Source organism: Triticum aestivum, chromosome 7B, assembly GCF_018294505.1.
Source record: "Triticum aestivum cultivar Chinese Spring chromosome 7B, IWGSC CS RefSeq v2.1, whole genome shotgun sequence".
Classification (NCBI taxonomy): Eukaryota; Viridiplantae; Streptophyta; class Magnoliopsida; order Poales; family Poaceae; genus Triticum; species Triticum aestivum.
In genome coordinates this window covers 412,339,841-412,354,629 of record NC_057813.1, presented here as the reverse complement: position 1 = coordinate 412,354,629, position 14,789 = coordinate 412,339,841, and positions in this window count along the sequence as shown.

Genomic DNA, 14,789 nt, shown 5'->3' with positions numbered 1-14,789 from the left:
ATCAAAAACAGAATCTGTCAAAAACAGAACAGTCTGTAGCAATCTGAACATCCACCATACTTCTGGTACCCCACAAATTCTACCAAAATTATAAAAAATAAACAAGTTGTACAGAAAGACATTGCAAAATGAATCAGAACCATTTGAAGCTCCAGTTAAAAATGTAAAATCGCGCACTACAGCCAAAGTTTCTGTCCTGCACCGTACAACCCAACAAGCATTGTAAACATCCTAAAGGCAAACCTTGGCACATTATTTTTATAATACAATGAAATTATACATGGGGATAATTATTTTTGTTGAAAAGTTTCTGTAATCAAGATTCACAAAGTTTCCGTGAGCATGAACAAAGTTCAAGGCTAGCTCCCACTTCAACAATGCTTGTCTTTCTCACTTTCACTTTCCTTTTTGAAAAGTTTTAGGTTCCCCTCTTTATTTTTTTGTTTTTAAACTATATGAAAGAACTCAACAGAAATAAATGACTCTCTAAAACTTCCAGGTTGTCTCCCTGGCAGCGCTTTCTTTAAAGCCATTAAGCTAGGCATTTAGTGCTCAAGTAGTGAATCCACCCGGATCCCAAGGTATATCAAAGCCAATTTTAATTAACAATGATTTGTAATTTAGTAGTGAGCACAAAGTAACATATATCATGCAACAACGAAGTATGACTCTCTTCCTTTGCATCGGCATGTCATAAAAGAACAATTCATGCACACATAGTAAAGGCCAATGCATAGTATAAGCAGTTTCTTGCAATTTCATTGTGTTGGAAACATAAAGAGGCGGAGATGTAGTTCCTCTCTCATAATAATTGCAAGTAGGAGCAGCAAGCACATGCATATTATATTCATCAAAATCATCATGTGCAATGGTAAAAGGCAACCCATCAATATAATCCTTAATAAGTGCAAGCTTCTCCGATATAGTGTAGTCGGGAGAATTCAAAAAGATAATAGGACTATCATGCGTGGGTGCAATAGCAACAATTTCATTCATAACATAAGGAACTATAGCAAGTTCATCTCCATAAGCATCATTCATATTGTCATCTTGGCCACAAGCATAGCAAGCATCATCAAAAAGGGATATTTCAAAAGAATAAATGGGATCATAGCAATCATCATAGCAGTCATCCTTCGGTAAGCACGAAGGGGAATTAAACAATGTATGAGTTGGAGGGTTACTCTCATTAGAAGGTGGGCACGGGTGATCAATCCGCTCTTCCTCCTCTTGTTCTTCGCTCTCCTCCTCATCTTTTTCATCCAATGAGCTCATAGTTTCATCAATTTCTTCTTCCATAGATTCCTGCAAAATATTAGTCTCTTCTTGGACAGCGGAGACTTTCTTAATAAGTGTATCAATTTCATAATTGTATTTATAATTCTCATAGCAATATTTGAGGATAGAAAAAATTTTAGATCTATAAAAAGCATCATCAAAATCCTCAAACTCTTTAAACATGAATTCAATTTCATAAGGACCCATAAAAGCAACAAATTCTTCAATTTGTTCCACATCATAGTAATCATATATACCATTAGCATAAGAAGCTAAGGATTTATTATCATTAAATTTGCATGAAAAGGGGAGGTGTGGAGCATTCATCCTAGAGCAACAAGTATAATCACATTCCGAGCATAGTTGTCTAGCATACCACTTCGACATATTAATTTGATCCCATAATAGTTTCCCTTTTTGTGTCAAGCGATAATCCCTAAAGTATTCACGTTGAGCCACCATTACTCCCATTATGAAGTTGAATGGGGTTTTCTCAGGATTATCAAAGTAGTATATAATATCTCTCGCATAATGAGAATCGAAGGTTTTAGGAGTTACCCCATCCTCATGAGTAGCAAGTACAGCTAATTTTTTTGGTATTTTGTGTTCCATATCCATAACTAAAGATAGAGAACAACTAAGAACAGCAAATAAAAATTACTTAGTGATAGAGCAAACAAGCACACACGAGAATATTCACCCCACGCTATTGCTCCCCAGCAACGGCGCCAGAAAAAGGTCTTGATAACCCACAAGTATAGGGGATAGTTGTAGCCTCTTTAGATAAGTAAGAGTGTCGAACCCAACGAGGAGCTAAAGGTATAACAAATACTCTCTCAAGTTCTATCGACCACCGATACAACTCTACGCACGCTTGACGTTTTCTTTACCTAGAACAAGTATGAAACTAGAAGTACTTTGTAGGTGTGAAAGGATAGGTTTGCAAGAAAGTAAAGAACATGTAAATAAAAAGTAGGGGCTGTTTAGATAAAGACACAACTAAATTAGATATAGTGAGTATGGAAAAGTGGTGATAGGAGTTGTGGAATTGTCCCTAGGCAACTGACTATGTTACTAGAGCGGTAATCACTATTGCAATTCTATTTGAGGGAGAGGCATAAGCTAACATACTTTCTCTACTTGGATCATATGCACTTATGATTGGAACTCTAGCAAGCATCCGCAACTACTAAAGATTCATTAAGGTAAAACCCAACCGTAGCATTAAAGTATCAAGTCCCCTTTTATCCCATACGCAACAATCCCCTTACTCGGGTTTAAGCTTCTGTCACTCTAGCAACCCACTATAAACGAATCATGAACGTATTGCAACACCCTACAGCGGGAATCCCTCACGCTTGCGCGACACGGAGGGCACCATAGGACAGCACCAATAAATCATGCAACTCAAACCAATCATAGCAATTCATCAATCACCGATAGGACAATAGGAATCTACTCAGACATCATAGATGGCAACACATCATTGGAAAATAATATGAAGCATAAAGCACCATGTTCAAGTAGAGGGTACAGCGGGTTGCGGGAGAGTGGACCACTGTAGATAGAAGGGGGAAGGTGATGGAGGTGTTGGTGAAGATGGCGGAGGTGTTCGTGAAGATCGCGGTGATGGTGATGGCCCCCGGCGGCGTTCCGGCGCCACCGGAAGCAAGGGGGAGAGAGCCCCCCTTATTCTTCTTCCTTGACCTCCTCCATAGATGGGAGGAGGGTTTCCCCTCTGGTCCTTGGCTCCCATGGCTTGGGAGGGGCGAGAGCCCCTCTGAGATTGGATCTATCTCTCTGTTTCTGCGTTCTCTGCGTTGACAGATTCGACCCCTTCACCGTTTCCTTTATATCTGGAGATCCGTAACTCCGATTGGGGTGAATCTTTCGCCCAGATCTTCGTCATAAAATTATCTTTCTTGTGCCAGAAGAAGAGCATCAACCGCCTTACGGGTGGACCACGAGGGTTAGGGGCGCGCCCTCCTACCTCGTGCCCACCTCGGATACCGTTTCGCGTTGATTTCACTTCCAAAAAATCATAAATATTCCAAAAAAAATCTCCGTCCGTTTTTATCCCGTTTGGACTCCATTTGATATTGGGTTTCTGCGAAACAAAAACATGCAACAGACAAGAACTGGCACTGGGCACTGGATCAATATGTTAGTCCTAAAAATAATATAAAAAGTTGCCAAAAAGTATATGAAAGTGAATAATATTGGCATGGAACAATCATAAATTATAGATACGACCGAGACGTATCACGCCCATTGTAGCTAGTTCAAGAACCTCTAGAACACAATACACACGTCAAAGCAGGACTAGGGTATTACACACCTCTGCGGCTCGAACCTGGGTAAACGATCCGCGTGCTCGTACTGACTGCTGATCCTGCTCTCCTCACAATCCAGCACCCCCCAACCGTAGTAGGGATTCTTGTAATCCCATAGGTGTCGTTTCCCACCGACACACTATTTTATTTGAAGACCGTGTTTTTACTCCGCTAGGTACTGCCATCACCCGCTCCAATTTAAATGGCTGATAAACATGAAACACAGTTGAATGTACAGACATTGTATGAGAGACAGATGCAATAGATAGTGTGGAAAAAAGAGGGCACGAAATAGGTGGCATGTATATTGTTTAACTAAAAAAGATAGTATGACATAATTTCACATATATGATGTATATCTAAACTGGATAGCATAGCATGACATAATTTAAAGATATGATGACTAACTAAACATTATGGCATGAGATAATTATATGATGTCTTTAGTAAACAGGTTCGCATGACATAATTTACATGCATGTTATCTAAGTAAGCAGAGGGCATTCACATATATGATGTCTGAACTAAGAATATGGTGTTGAATATTGTGTATATGATGTCTAAACTATGCAATGCAAGACACCATATGCATGATATGAGCAGTATAACCGTGCCAAATTAGAGCATACACCTCGGTGGGGGAATAGGACTGGTCATCTGCCTCTGAATCCATCTCTGAGGAGCTATCGGGACCCAGCAAGAGATCTGCTTCGACAGGTAGCATTGCCTGCTCTGAAGACCTTGTTTTCACTCCAGATTTTTCAATCACCCACTCAAATGGTTGATTCACAGGAAGAGTAGTTTAATGTACAAACATTATCGACAAATGGAAATGTATTGAAAAAAAGGATGGGCAAGATATCATTCAAATATATGATGCCTGGTTAAACAGGATGGCATTGCATTTTCACATATATTATGGCTGGCTAAAAGAGATGAGACTGCATAATTCCCATATATGATATAGAAACTAAACAGGTGGCATTACAGAACATGTCTAAACTAAGCAGATGACATATATGATGTCGAAAGTAGGCACTACAAGGCAACATATGCATGATATGACTAACATCATCGTGCCAAGTTAGAGGAAACACCTTTGGCGGTAAATAGGAGTGGTCAACTGCGTCTGAATCCGCCTCAGAACAGATATCTTCCTCTGGATTACAATCTAGAGAGGGGGGAGGGTTTTCCATTGAACCCACCATGGAGCAATGTCTGCATGACATTGTATTGCCGCGCAAACCTCTTCTCTTTTTTCTCTACATGTTCAGCATGAGTGTGTACAATAACTGACATGCATACAAAAAAATTATAGTGAGATTATGTAAGGAGAGCATGCAGAAATCTAGAGTGATGGTAACAACCAGTGGATGGATCCAGAAATAATGATAGCACGCTGATGATAGCTTTAATTTAATAAAAGACAGATGATGATTCCTTTACTATTTGTTTCCCACCCAAGATGAACAATACCCAAGGTGAACCAGATAATAGACAGGGATACTATTCATTGCTACCTCGGTATGTGTCCCACAACTAATTTTGAAACTCAAGTTTGAACATTAATTTGGACCTGACTTGGAGTCTAAGAGGTGAACAGGACGATAAAGTAGCAGGTAATGTTAAGCAATGCATAACATAAGCAGAAACAAAAGAGTGCAACCTCTCTTGTGGACCCGTGTACTCCTCAGGTTCATCTACTGAGTCGATGATGGTGATGCCGTTGCTGTGGGTGCCGGCGCCAGGGAAGGAGATCTAAGGCGGCGAAAGACGGTCAGGAGTCGTGATGTCTGGTTTGGTAGATGCTTCTGTCGATGGAGCAGCTCAGGTGAATTGGACGACTTCACGGTAGGAGCAGGACAAACCACACAACTTTTCTTTGACACCTACCTATAACTGAAGTAATTCTGTAAGGGCTCATTTGACTTGCATGATTCTAAAAACGCACAGATAGGAAAAACACCAGAATAGGATAGGAATGCACGTGGGAAACAGAGCATTTGTAAACACAGGATTTCTGCCAACTAGGGTGTTTGGTTCACAGGAATTGGAAGAGCAGAGGAATGCAAAGAAACATGCCCAAATTAAAGCAAAACCATATGAAAGCGTGTACAGTTAGAATGTTATGCTGCCACTAATGCGCTTGGTCTTGTTTTCATGCATAGGATTTTGAAAAGTAGGTCCCGGTGGATGTTTTGTTCCATTCCTTTCAACAAAATGCATGAATAATTGAATAGTAGAGTGCCATAGGAAAATTTCCTATTGCTATGTTTTCCTTTAGTTTTCCCATTGAACCAAAATATCCCTAATGGATATACATGAATGTAGAGTAATAAGTGATGCGACAAGTGCACAACCTCTTTGCCGTAGCCGTGTCGACCTCGGCATCATTGGGTTGGTCGCTGAAGAAGTTGAGGCAAAGGAGGTTGTCGGAGGTGTGGAGGAAGATCTGAGGAATCTATAGACGGCATCCAGGGCACTGCTCTGTTGTGATGGATTGTTCCGTCGTTGGAGCAGCTCTGAGGAGCCGTAAGACGTCGAGGCTGAAGCAGTACAAGACAGACATTGTTAATCTCAAGAGGGATTCTAATAGCATCTCCAATAGATGATGTAAAATACATTACCAATAGTGATAGATGTAAAATCTACATCACCAAAAAACACCTGACTACAACTGTTGACTCTAGACTTAACTGTCGAAACTGAAATTTATTGTGAAATCTGAATGTTACTGTCAAAACCGAACGCACTGGTAGCACAGAAGCACTTCACATGTAGTTTAGGTCGCTCGAGCACTAGTAGTACAGAAACAATGATCTAAATCAGCAGGCAATCAACGGGGAACACAATAGCAGATAGCAGCCGGAGCAGCAGCGCCTGGAGGAGCAGCGTGAACTAGAGCCAGAGTAGCAACTCGTGCAGCTACAGCAGCCAGTGTACCAGCATCAGCAGCACGAGCAAGAGCAAGAGCAGAGCAGCAACACGAGCACGGGGGAGAGCAGAGCAGCAATGCGAGCGAGCGAGCGAGAGCCGGAGCAGCAACAGCGCGAGCGAGAGCCAGAGCAACAACAACAGATTCGGATGGTATGGCCGCCGTCGTCGAAGGGGCCTCGCACTAGGGGAGAGCCGCCGTGGAGATGTCGCCCGCGGCACCGGCTTCGAGGTAGCCACGCCATGGGGGTGCGGGATGGATCACCGTCGGTGCCCGGAGGTCGAGTTAAGGAGAAGGTGCGATGCAATGAGTGTATAACCTCTTTGGTGGCGCCGAGTAGGCCTCGGCTTCGTTCGAGGAGTCGGTGAGGATGTTGGGGTTCCGGTGGAGCAGGTTAAGGCGGCGCTGTGGGGATGGAGCAGCCGTGATAGACGAGACAATCCTCGGACCAGCTCCTTGGAGGTGGAGGACGGGGCGGCTGAACCGGTGAAACAATGAGATGGACGACGGATCCTCATCCTGGGAGGTGGATGAGGGACGTCGAGCTGTTGCGGTGGATGAAGTCGTCGGGGAAGAGGCTCCGACTGGGCATCGGTGATGTGGCGAATAGAGGAGGGTGGGGTTTCGCGGCTGGAGCAGAGAGGTTATGGAGGCCTGGGATTTCGAATGGTCAAGAGGAGGCGATGGGAGGGGGAACCATGACTTAGGGATGAGCTTGTCCAAAATGTAGGGTGTGTTACAAAAGTACCCCCACAGATTTGAACTAGCGGCCCTTTCGGCTCAGGGTTAGAAGGGGGATTTCACTTGTCGGGATTTTTCAGCTGGAGGGAGTTTTCGCGCGCATTGTAATTTAGGGATAGCAAGGCGCGGGTTGTGAAGGCGCGAGTTTTGGGAGCACGATATCTGAATTTTCGGGATAGCAAGGCACAGGTTGAATTTTAGGGACAAGCCTAACGTGTAATAGTGTAATTGAACGTACCAAATCAATTCACACTTCCCTCAACGAAAAAAATGAAAAAAATAAAACTATTCACACCACAAAAAGAGAGATTCTTGTACCATTTTACTATACAAATGCTATTCAAAGCTATGAATCCATGTTATGTCCAATTAAATTTTGTCGTTGGCTGTATAATGCATGTAACCTACTCATACCAACATTTTAGTGCATTCCAAATGTCTATACTACCGCTCATTCGAACTAAATTTGAATTCATTTCTCTATTTGAATAAGAATCTACAATCATGATTGTTGCCAACTTAAACCATCATTCATGTACTACCTTAACAACACACCACATGATTACTATAAAGATAGATATGAACTATGTGTACTATATGAACTCGAATTCAATTTATTGAATACACTTGATGTTGATTCCAAATAATAGTACATTTGATGTACTACCTAGATAAACCATGTTCCATAAATACACCGTGTTTATCACACAAAGTATAGTGCCCCGCCCCCTACATTGTGACAAGTATTTAGCCCTGAGCTGCAAAAGCCTCACATTATCCCAAATTATAATCAGTGTTCTATATATTATATGTAGTATAACATGTTCATAACCACGCCATGCGTATCACCATTATATATATTCATTCATGCATGCGTCAGTTTAAAACACTATGATATCTTCTTCAAATATCTGAATCCACTTTTTTATAATGAATTGTGATCTCTGCTCATCTTTTACACCTTCACGATCCTCTTCTCTTTTTAGCTAGCTAGCGCTAACTTTCTATCGTGCATGCACACGCCCGCCCCGGCCCCCTCTCAGCCTTCCTCAACGTCCCCTCCATCGCGCACATTCGTTATTTCTCTTTAGGTCGTTCACCCATGGTGTGTGTAGGCCCCGACTCCTTCTTTCCGGCACACACCGGTCGATATACTTCTCTAGCCAAGTGTGCCTACCACAAACACACACTTCCGCTCTTCTCTTCTAACCGTCCATGCCCCCCTATCTCCAATACGGTTCCACGCAGGTGCACACTCCCACCCCTCTTTTCATCAATCTCATACTCGCACACTCCTCCCCCCTTGACACAGTAGTGTCGATGCAACAGACCCTGGGTCTGTTTGCCAACTGTGCATAGGCACAAGATCAAGATTGGAGCACCAGCTCAAGTCAAACGTCGGAAAACCAAGAGATTTGAAGAACCAACAGGCAGCTCAGAGAGACCAAGACCGAGCCAGAGGAATGAGGTATCGGCAAAAGAATGGCCTCCCTTGCCGGGTGATACGTCTCCAACGTATCTATAATTTTTGATTGCTCCATGCTACTTTATCTACTATTTTGGACTATATGGGGCTTTATTTCCACTTTTATATTATTTTTGGGACTAACCTATTAACCGGAGGCCCAGCCCAGAATTGTTGTTTTTTGCCTATTTTAGTGTTTCCAAGAAACGGAATATCAAACGGAGTCCAAACAGAATGAAACCTTCGGGAACGTGATTTTCTCACCGAATGTGATCCAGGAGACTTGGACCCTACTCCAAGAAGTGCCAGAGGCGGTCACGAGGGTGGAGGGCGCGCCCCCCTGGGCGCGCCCCTACGTCATGGGCCCCCTGTTGCTCCACCGACGTACTCCTTCCTCCTATATATACCTACGTATCCCCGAACAATCAGATAATGAGCCAAAAAACCTAATTCCACCGCCGCAACCTTTTGTATCCACGAGATCCCATCTTGGGGCCTGTTCCGAGCTCCGCCCGAGGGGGCATCCACCATGGAGGGCTTCTACATCAACAACATAGCCCCTCCGATGAAGTGTGAGTAGTTTACTTCAGACCTTCGGGTGCATAGCTAGTAGCTAGATGGCTTCTTCTCTCCTTTTGGATCTCAATACAATGTTCTCCCCCTCTCTTGTGTAGATCTATTCGATGTAATCTTCTTTTTGCGGTGTGTTTGTTGAGACCGACGAATTGTGGGTTTATGATCCAGTATTATCTATGGAAAATATTTGATTCTTCTCTGAATTCTTTTATGTATGATTGAGTTATCTTTGCAAGTCTTTTCGAATTATCCTTTTTGGTTTGGCCAACTAGATTGGTAGTTCTTGCAATGGGAGAAGTGCTTAGCTTTGGGTTCAATCTTGCGGTGTCCTTACCCAGTGACAAAAAGGGTTGCAAGGCACGTATTGTATTGTTGCCATCGAGGATAACAAGATGTTTTTTTTATCATATTGCATGAATTTATCCCTCTACATCATGTCATCTTGCTTAAGGCGTTACTCTATTTTTAACATAATACTCTAGATGCATGCTGGATAGCGGTCGATGAGTGGAGTAATAGTAGTAGATGCAGAATCGTTTCGATCTACTTGTCTCGGACGTGATGCCTATATACATGATCATTGCCTAGATATGCTCATAACTATGCTCAATTCTGTCAATTGCTCAACAGTAATTTGTTCACCCACCGTAGAATATCTATGCTCTTGAGAGAAGACACTGTGAAACCTATGGCCCCCGGGTCTATTCTCATCATATCAATCTCTATCGCTTTATTTACTTGCTTTGTTTTTACTTTGCCTTTTACTTTTTACTTTTCATCTATCTATCAAAAATACCAAAAATATTATTTATCATCTCTATCAGATCTCACCCTCGTAAGTGGTCGTGAAGGGATTGACAACCCCTAATCGTGTTGGTTGCGAGTAGCTATCGTTTTGTGTAGGTACGAGGGACTTGTGTGTGGTCTCCTACTGGATTGATACCTTGGTTCTCAAAAACTGAGGGAAATACTTACGCTACTTTGCTGCATCATCCTCTCCTCTTCAGGGAAATCCAATGCAGTGCTCAAGAGGTAGCAAGAAGAATTTCTGGCGCCGTTGCCGGGGAGGCTCACGCAAGCAAGTCAACCATACCAAGTACCCATCACAATCCCTATCTCTCGCATTACATTATTTGCCATTTGCCTCTCATTTTCCTCTCCCCCACTTCACCCTTGCCGTTTTATTTGCCCTCTCTTTCCCAATCTCCTTCTCTCTTTTCCGTTTGCCTTTTTCCCATTGCCTTTCTGTTTGCTTGTGTGTTGGATTACTTGTTGCCATGGCGCAAGATAATACCAAATTGTGTGATTTCTCGAATACCAATAATAATGATTTCCTTAGTACTCCGATTGCTCCTCTTAATAATGATGAGTCTTGTGAAATCAGTACTGCTTTGTTGAATCTTGTTATGAAAGATCAATTCGCCGACCTTCCTAGTGAAGATGCCGCTACTCATCTAAACAATTTTGTTGATTTGTGTGATATGCAAAAGAAGAAAGATACGGATAACAATATTGTCAAATCGAAGTTATTTCCATTTTCACTTAGAGATCGTGCTAAAGTTTGGTTTTCGTCTTTGCCTAAAAATAGTATTGATTCTTGGAACAAGTGCAAAGATGCTTTTATCTCTAAGTATTTTCCTCCCGCTAAGATTATCACTCTTAGGAACGATGTCATGAATTTTAAATAACTTGATCATGAGCATGTTTCCCAATCTTGGGAAAGAATGAAATGCAATTGCCCTACTCATGGTTTGAATTTATGGATGATCATACAAAAATTTTATGCCGGATTGAATTTTGCTTCTAGAAATCTTTTAGATTCGACCGTGGGAGGCACGTTTATGGAAATTACGTTAGGAGATGCTACAAAATTTCTTGATAATATTATGGCTAATTATTCTCAATGGCACACCGAAAGATCTTCTAGTAAAAAATTGCATGCTATAGAAGAAATCAATGTTTTGAGTGAAAAGATGGATGAACTTATGAAGATGTTTGCTCCTAAAAAAACTCCTCTTGATCCCAATGATATGCCTTTATCTACTTTGCTTGATAATAATAATGAATCTATGGATGTGAATGTTGTTGGTAGGAATAGTTTTGGAATCAACGTGTATAGAGGGAATTTTAATCCTAGGCCTTATCCTAGTAATCCTTCTAATAATTATGGAAATTCCTACAACAACTCTTATGGAAATTTTAATAAGATGCCCTCTTAATTTGAGAGTAGTGTTAAAGAGTTTATGAATTCACAAAAGAATTTTAATGCTTTGCTTGAAGAGAAATTGCTTAAAGTTGATGATTTGGCTAGGAACGTTGATAGAATTTCTCTTGAAATTGATTCTTTAAAGCCTAGATCTATTCCTCCTAAGCATGATATCAATGAGTCTCTCAAAGCCATGAGAATTTCCATTGATGAGTGCAAAGAGAGAACCGCTAGGATGCGTGCTTCCAAAGATGCCTTTATTAAAGCGTGTTCTTCCAATTCCTATGAAAATCAAGATGAAGATCTAAAAGTTATTGATGTGTCGCCCATTAAATCTTTGTTTTGCAATATGAATCTTGATGAAACTGAATATGATCTTCCTTTACCTAGAAGGTGTTCTAAGAATTCGGAGTTTCTAGATCTTGATGATGAAATTGATGAAAGTGGGATTGAAATAAATAAAAACCATGATGTTGCTAAACCCACTATTTTGGATCTCAAGGAATTCAATTATGAAAATTGCTCTTTGATTGGTTGTATTTCCTTGTTGCAATCCGTGCTAGATTCTCCTCATGCTTATAGTCAAAATAAGGCCTTTACCGAACACATTGTTGATGCCTTGATGCAATCTTATGAAGAAAAACTTGAGTTGAAAGTTTCTATCCCTAGAAAACTCTATGATGAGTGGGAACATACTATTAAAATTAAAATAAAAGATTATGAGTTTCATGCTTTGTGTGATTTGGGTGCTAGCGTCTCTACTATTCCCAAGGCTTTGTGTGATTTGCTAGATTTCTGTGACTTTGATGATTGCTCTCTAAACTTGCATCTTGGGGATTCCACTATTAAAAGACCTATGGGAAGAATTAACTATGTTCTTATGTTGCAAATAGGAATTATGTGCCCGTAGATCTTATCGTTCTTGATATACATTGCAATCCTTCAAGTCCTATTATTCTTGGTAGACCTTTCCTTAGAACGATTGGTGCAATTATTGATATGAAGGAAGGGAATATTAGATTCCAATTTCCCTTAAATAAGGACATGGAACCTTCCCTAGAAATAAAATAAAATTACCATATGAATCTATCATGAGAGCCACTTATGGATTGCCTACCAAAGATGGCAATACCTAGATCTATCCTTGCTTTTATGCCTAGCTAGGGGCGTTAAACGATAGCGCTTGTTGGGAGGCAACCCAATTTTATTTTGTGTTTTTTGTTTTTTCTTATGTTTAGGAATAAATAATCCATTTAGCCTCTGTTTGGATGTGGTTTTATCTTTTAATTAGGGTTTGTGCCAAGTAGAACCTATAGGATAACCTACAATGATAGTTGATTTGATTCTGCTGAAAAACAGAAACTTTGCACGCACGAATATAATTTTGTTAAATCACAGGAACGTGATTTTGCATTGATTGTTTTTGCTGCTGTTCAATAAACAAATTGTCCAGGACTTCCTATTTTGTTAGAATTTTTAGAGTTCCATAAGTTTGAGTTAGTTACAGATTGCTACAGACTGTTCTGTTTTTGACAGATTCTGTTTTGCGTGTGTTGTTTGCTTATTTTGATGAATCTATGGCTAGTAAAATAGTTTATAATCCATAGAGAAGTTGGAATACAGTAGGTTTAACACCAATATAAATAAAGAATTAGTTCATTACAGTACCTTGAAGTAGTCTTTTGTTTTCTTTCTCTAACGGAGCTCACGAGATTTCTGTTGAGTTTTGTGTTGTGAAGTTTTCAAGTTTTGGGTGAATTCTTTTGATGGATTATGGAACAAGGAGTGGCAGGAGCCTAAGCTTGGGGATGCCCATGCACCCCAAGGATAATCCAAGGACACCAAAAAGTGAAAGCTTGGGGATGCCCCGGAAGGCATCCCCTCTTTCGTCCACTTCCATCGGTAATTTACTTGGAGCTATATTTTTATTCACCACATGATATGTGTTTTGCTTGGAGCGTCTTGTATTATTTGTGTCTTTGCTTGTTAGTCTACCACAATCATCTTTGCTGTACACACCTTTTGAGAGAGCCATACATGATTTGGAATTTGTTAGAATACTCTATGTGCTTCACTTATATCTTTTGAGCTTGATAGTTTTGTTCATAGTGCTTCACTTATATCTTTTGAGCATGATAATTTTTGCTCTAGTGCTTCACTTAGATCTTCTAGAGCATGGTGGTGGATTTGTTTTAAAGAAACTATTGGTCTCTCATGCTTCACTTAGATTATTTTGAGATTCATTAATAGCATGGTAATTTGCTTAATGTTAATATACTTGGTGTTCAAGATATGTGAAACTTTCTTTTGAGTGAATTGAATACTAAGATAAGTTTGATGCTTGATAATTGTTTTGACATATGGAGGTGATAATATCAATGTCGTGCTAGTTGGGTGATTATGAATTTGAGAAATACTTGTGTTGAAGTTTGCAAGTCCCGTAGCATGCACGTATGGTTAAAGTTGTGTAACAAATTTGAAACATGAAGTGTACATGGCTTGTGCATCCTTATGAGTGGCGGTCGGGGACGAGCGATGGTCTTTTCCTACCAATCTATCCCCCTAGGAGCATGCGCGTAGTACTTGATTTTTGATGGCTTCTAAATTTTTGCAATAAGTATATGAGTTCTTTTGACTAATGTTGAGTCCGTGGATTATACGCACTCTCACCTTTCCGCCTTTGCTAGCCTCTTCGGTACCATGCATTGCCCTTTCTCACCTTGAGAGTTGGTGCAAACTTCGCCGGTGCATCCAAACCCCGTGATACGATACGCTATATCACACATAAACCTCCTTATATCTTCCTCAAAACAGCCACCATACCTACCTATTATGGCATTTTCATAGCCATTCCGAGATATATTGCCATGCAACTTCCACCATCATCATCATGACATACATTACTTTTGTCATATTGCCATTGCATGATCATGTAGTTGACATCGTATTTGTGGTAAGGCCACCATGCATTATTTTTTCATACATGTCACTCTTGATTCATTGCACCATCCCGGTACATCGCCGGAGGCATTCATATAGAGTCATATCTTGTTCTAAGTTTTGAGTTGTAATCCTTATGTTGTAATGAATAGAAGTGTGATGATCATCATTATTAGAGCATTGCCCAAACAGAAAAAAGAGAAAGGCCAAAAGAAAAAAAGTCCCAAAAAAAGAAAATAAAAAGGGCAATGCTACTATCTCTTTTTCCACACTTGTGCCTCAAAGTAGCACCTTGTTCTTCATATAGTGAGTCTC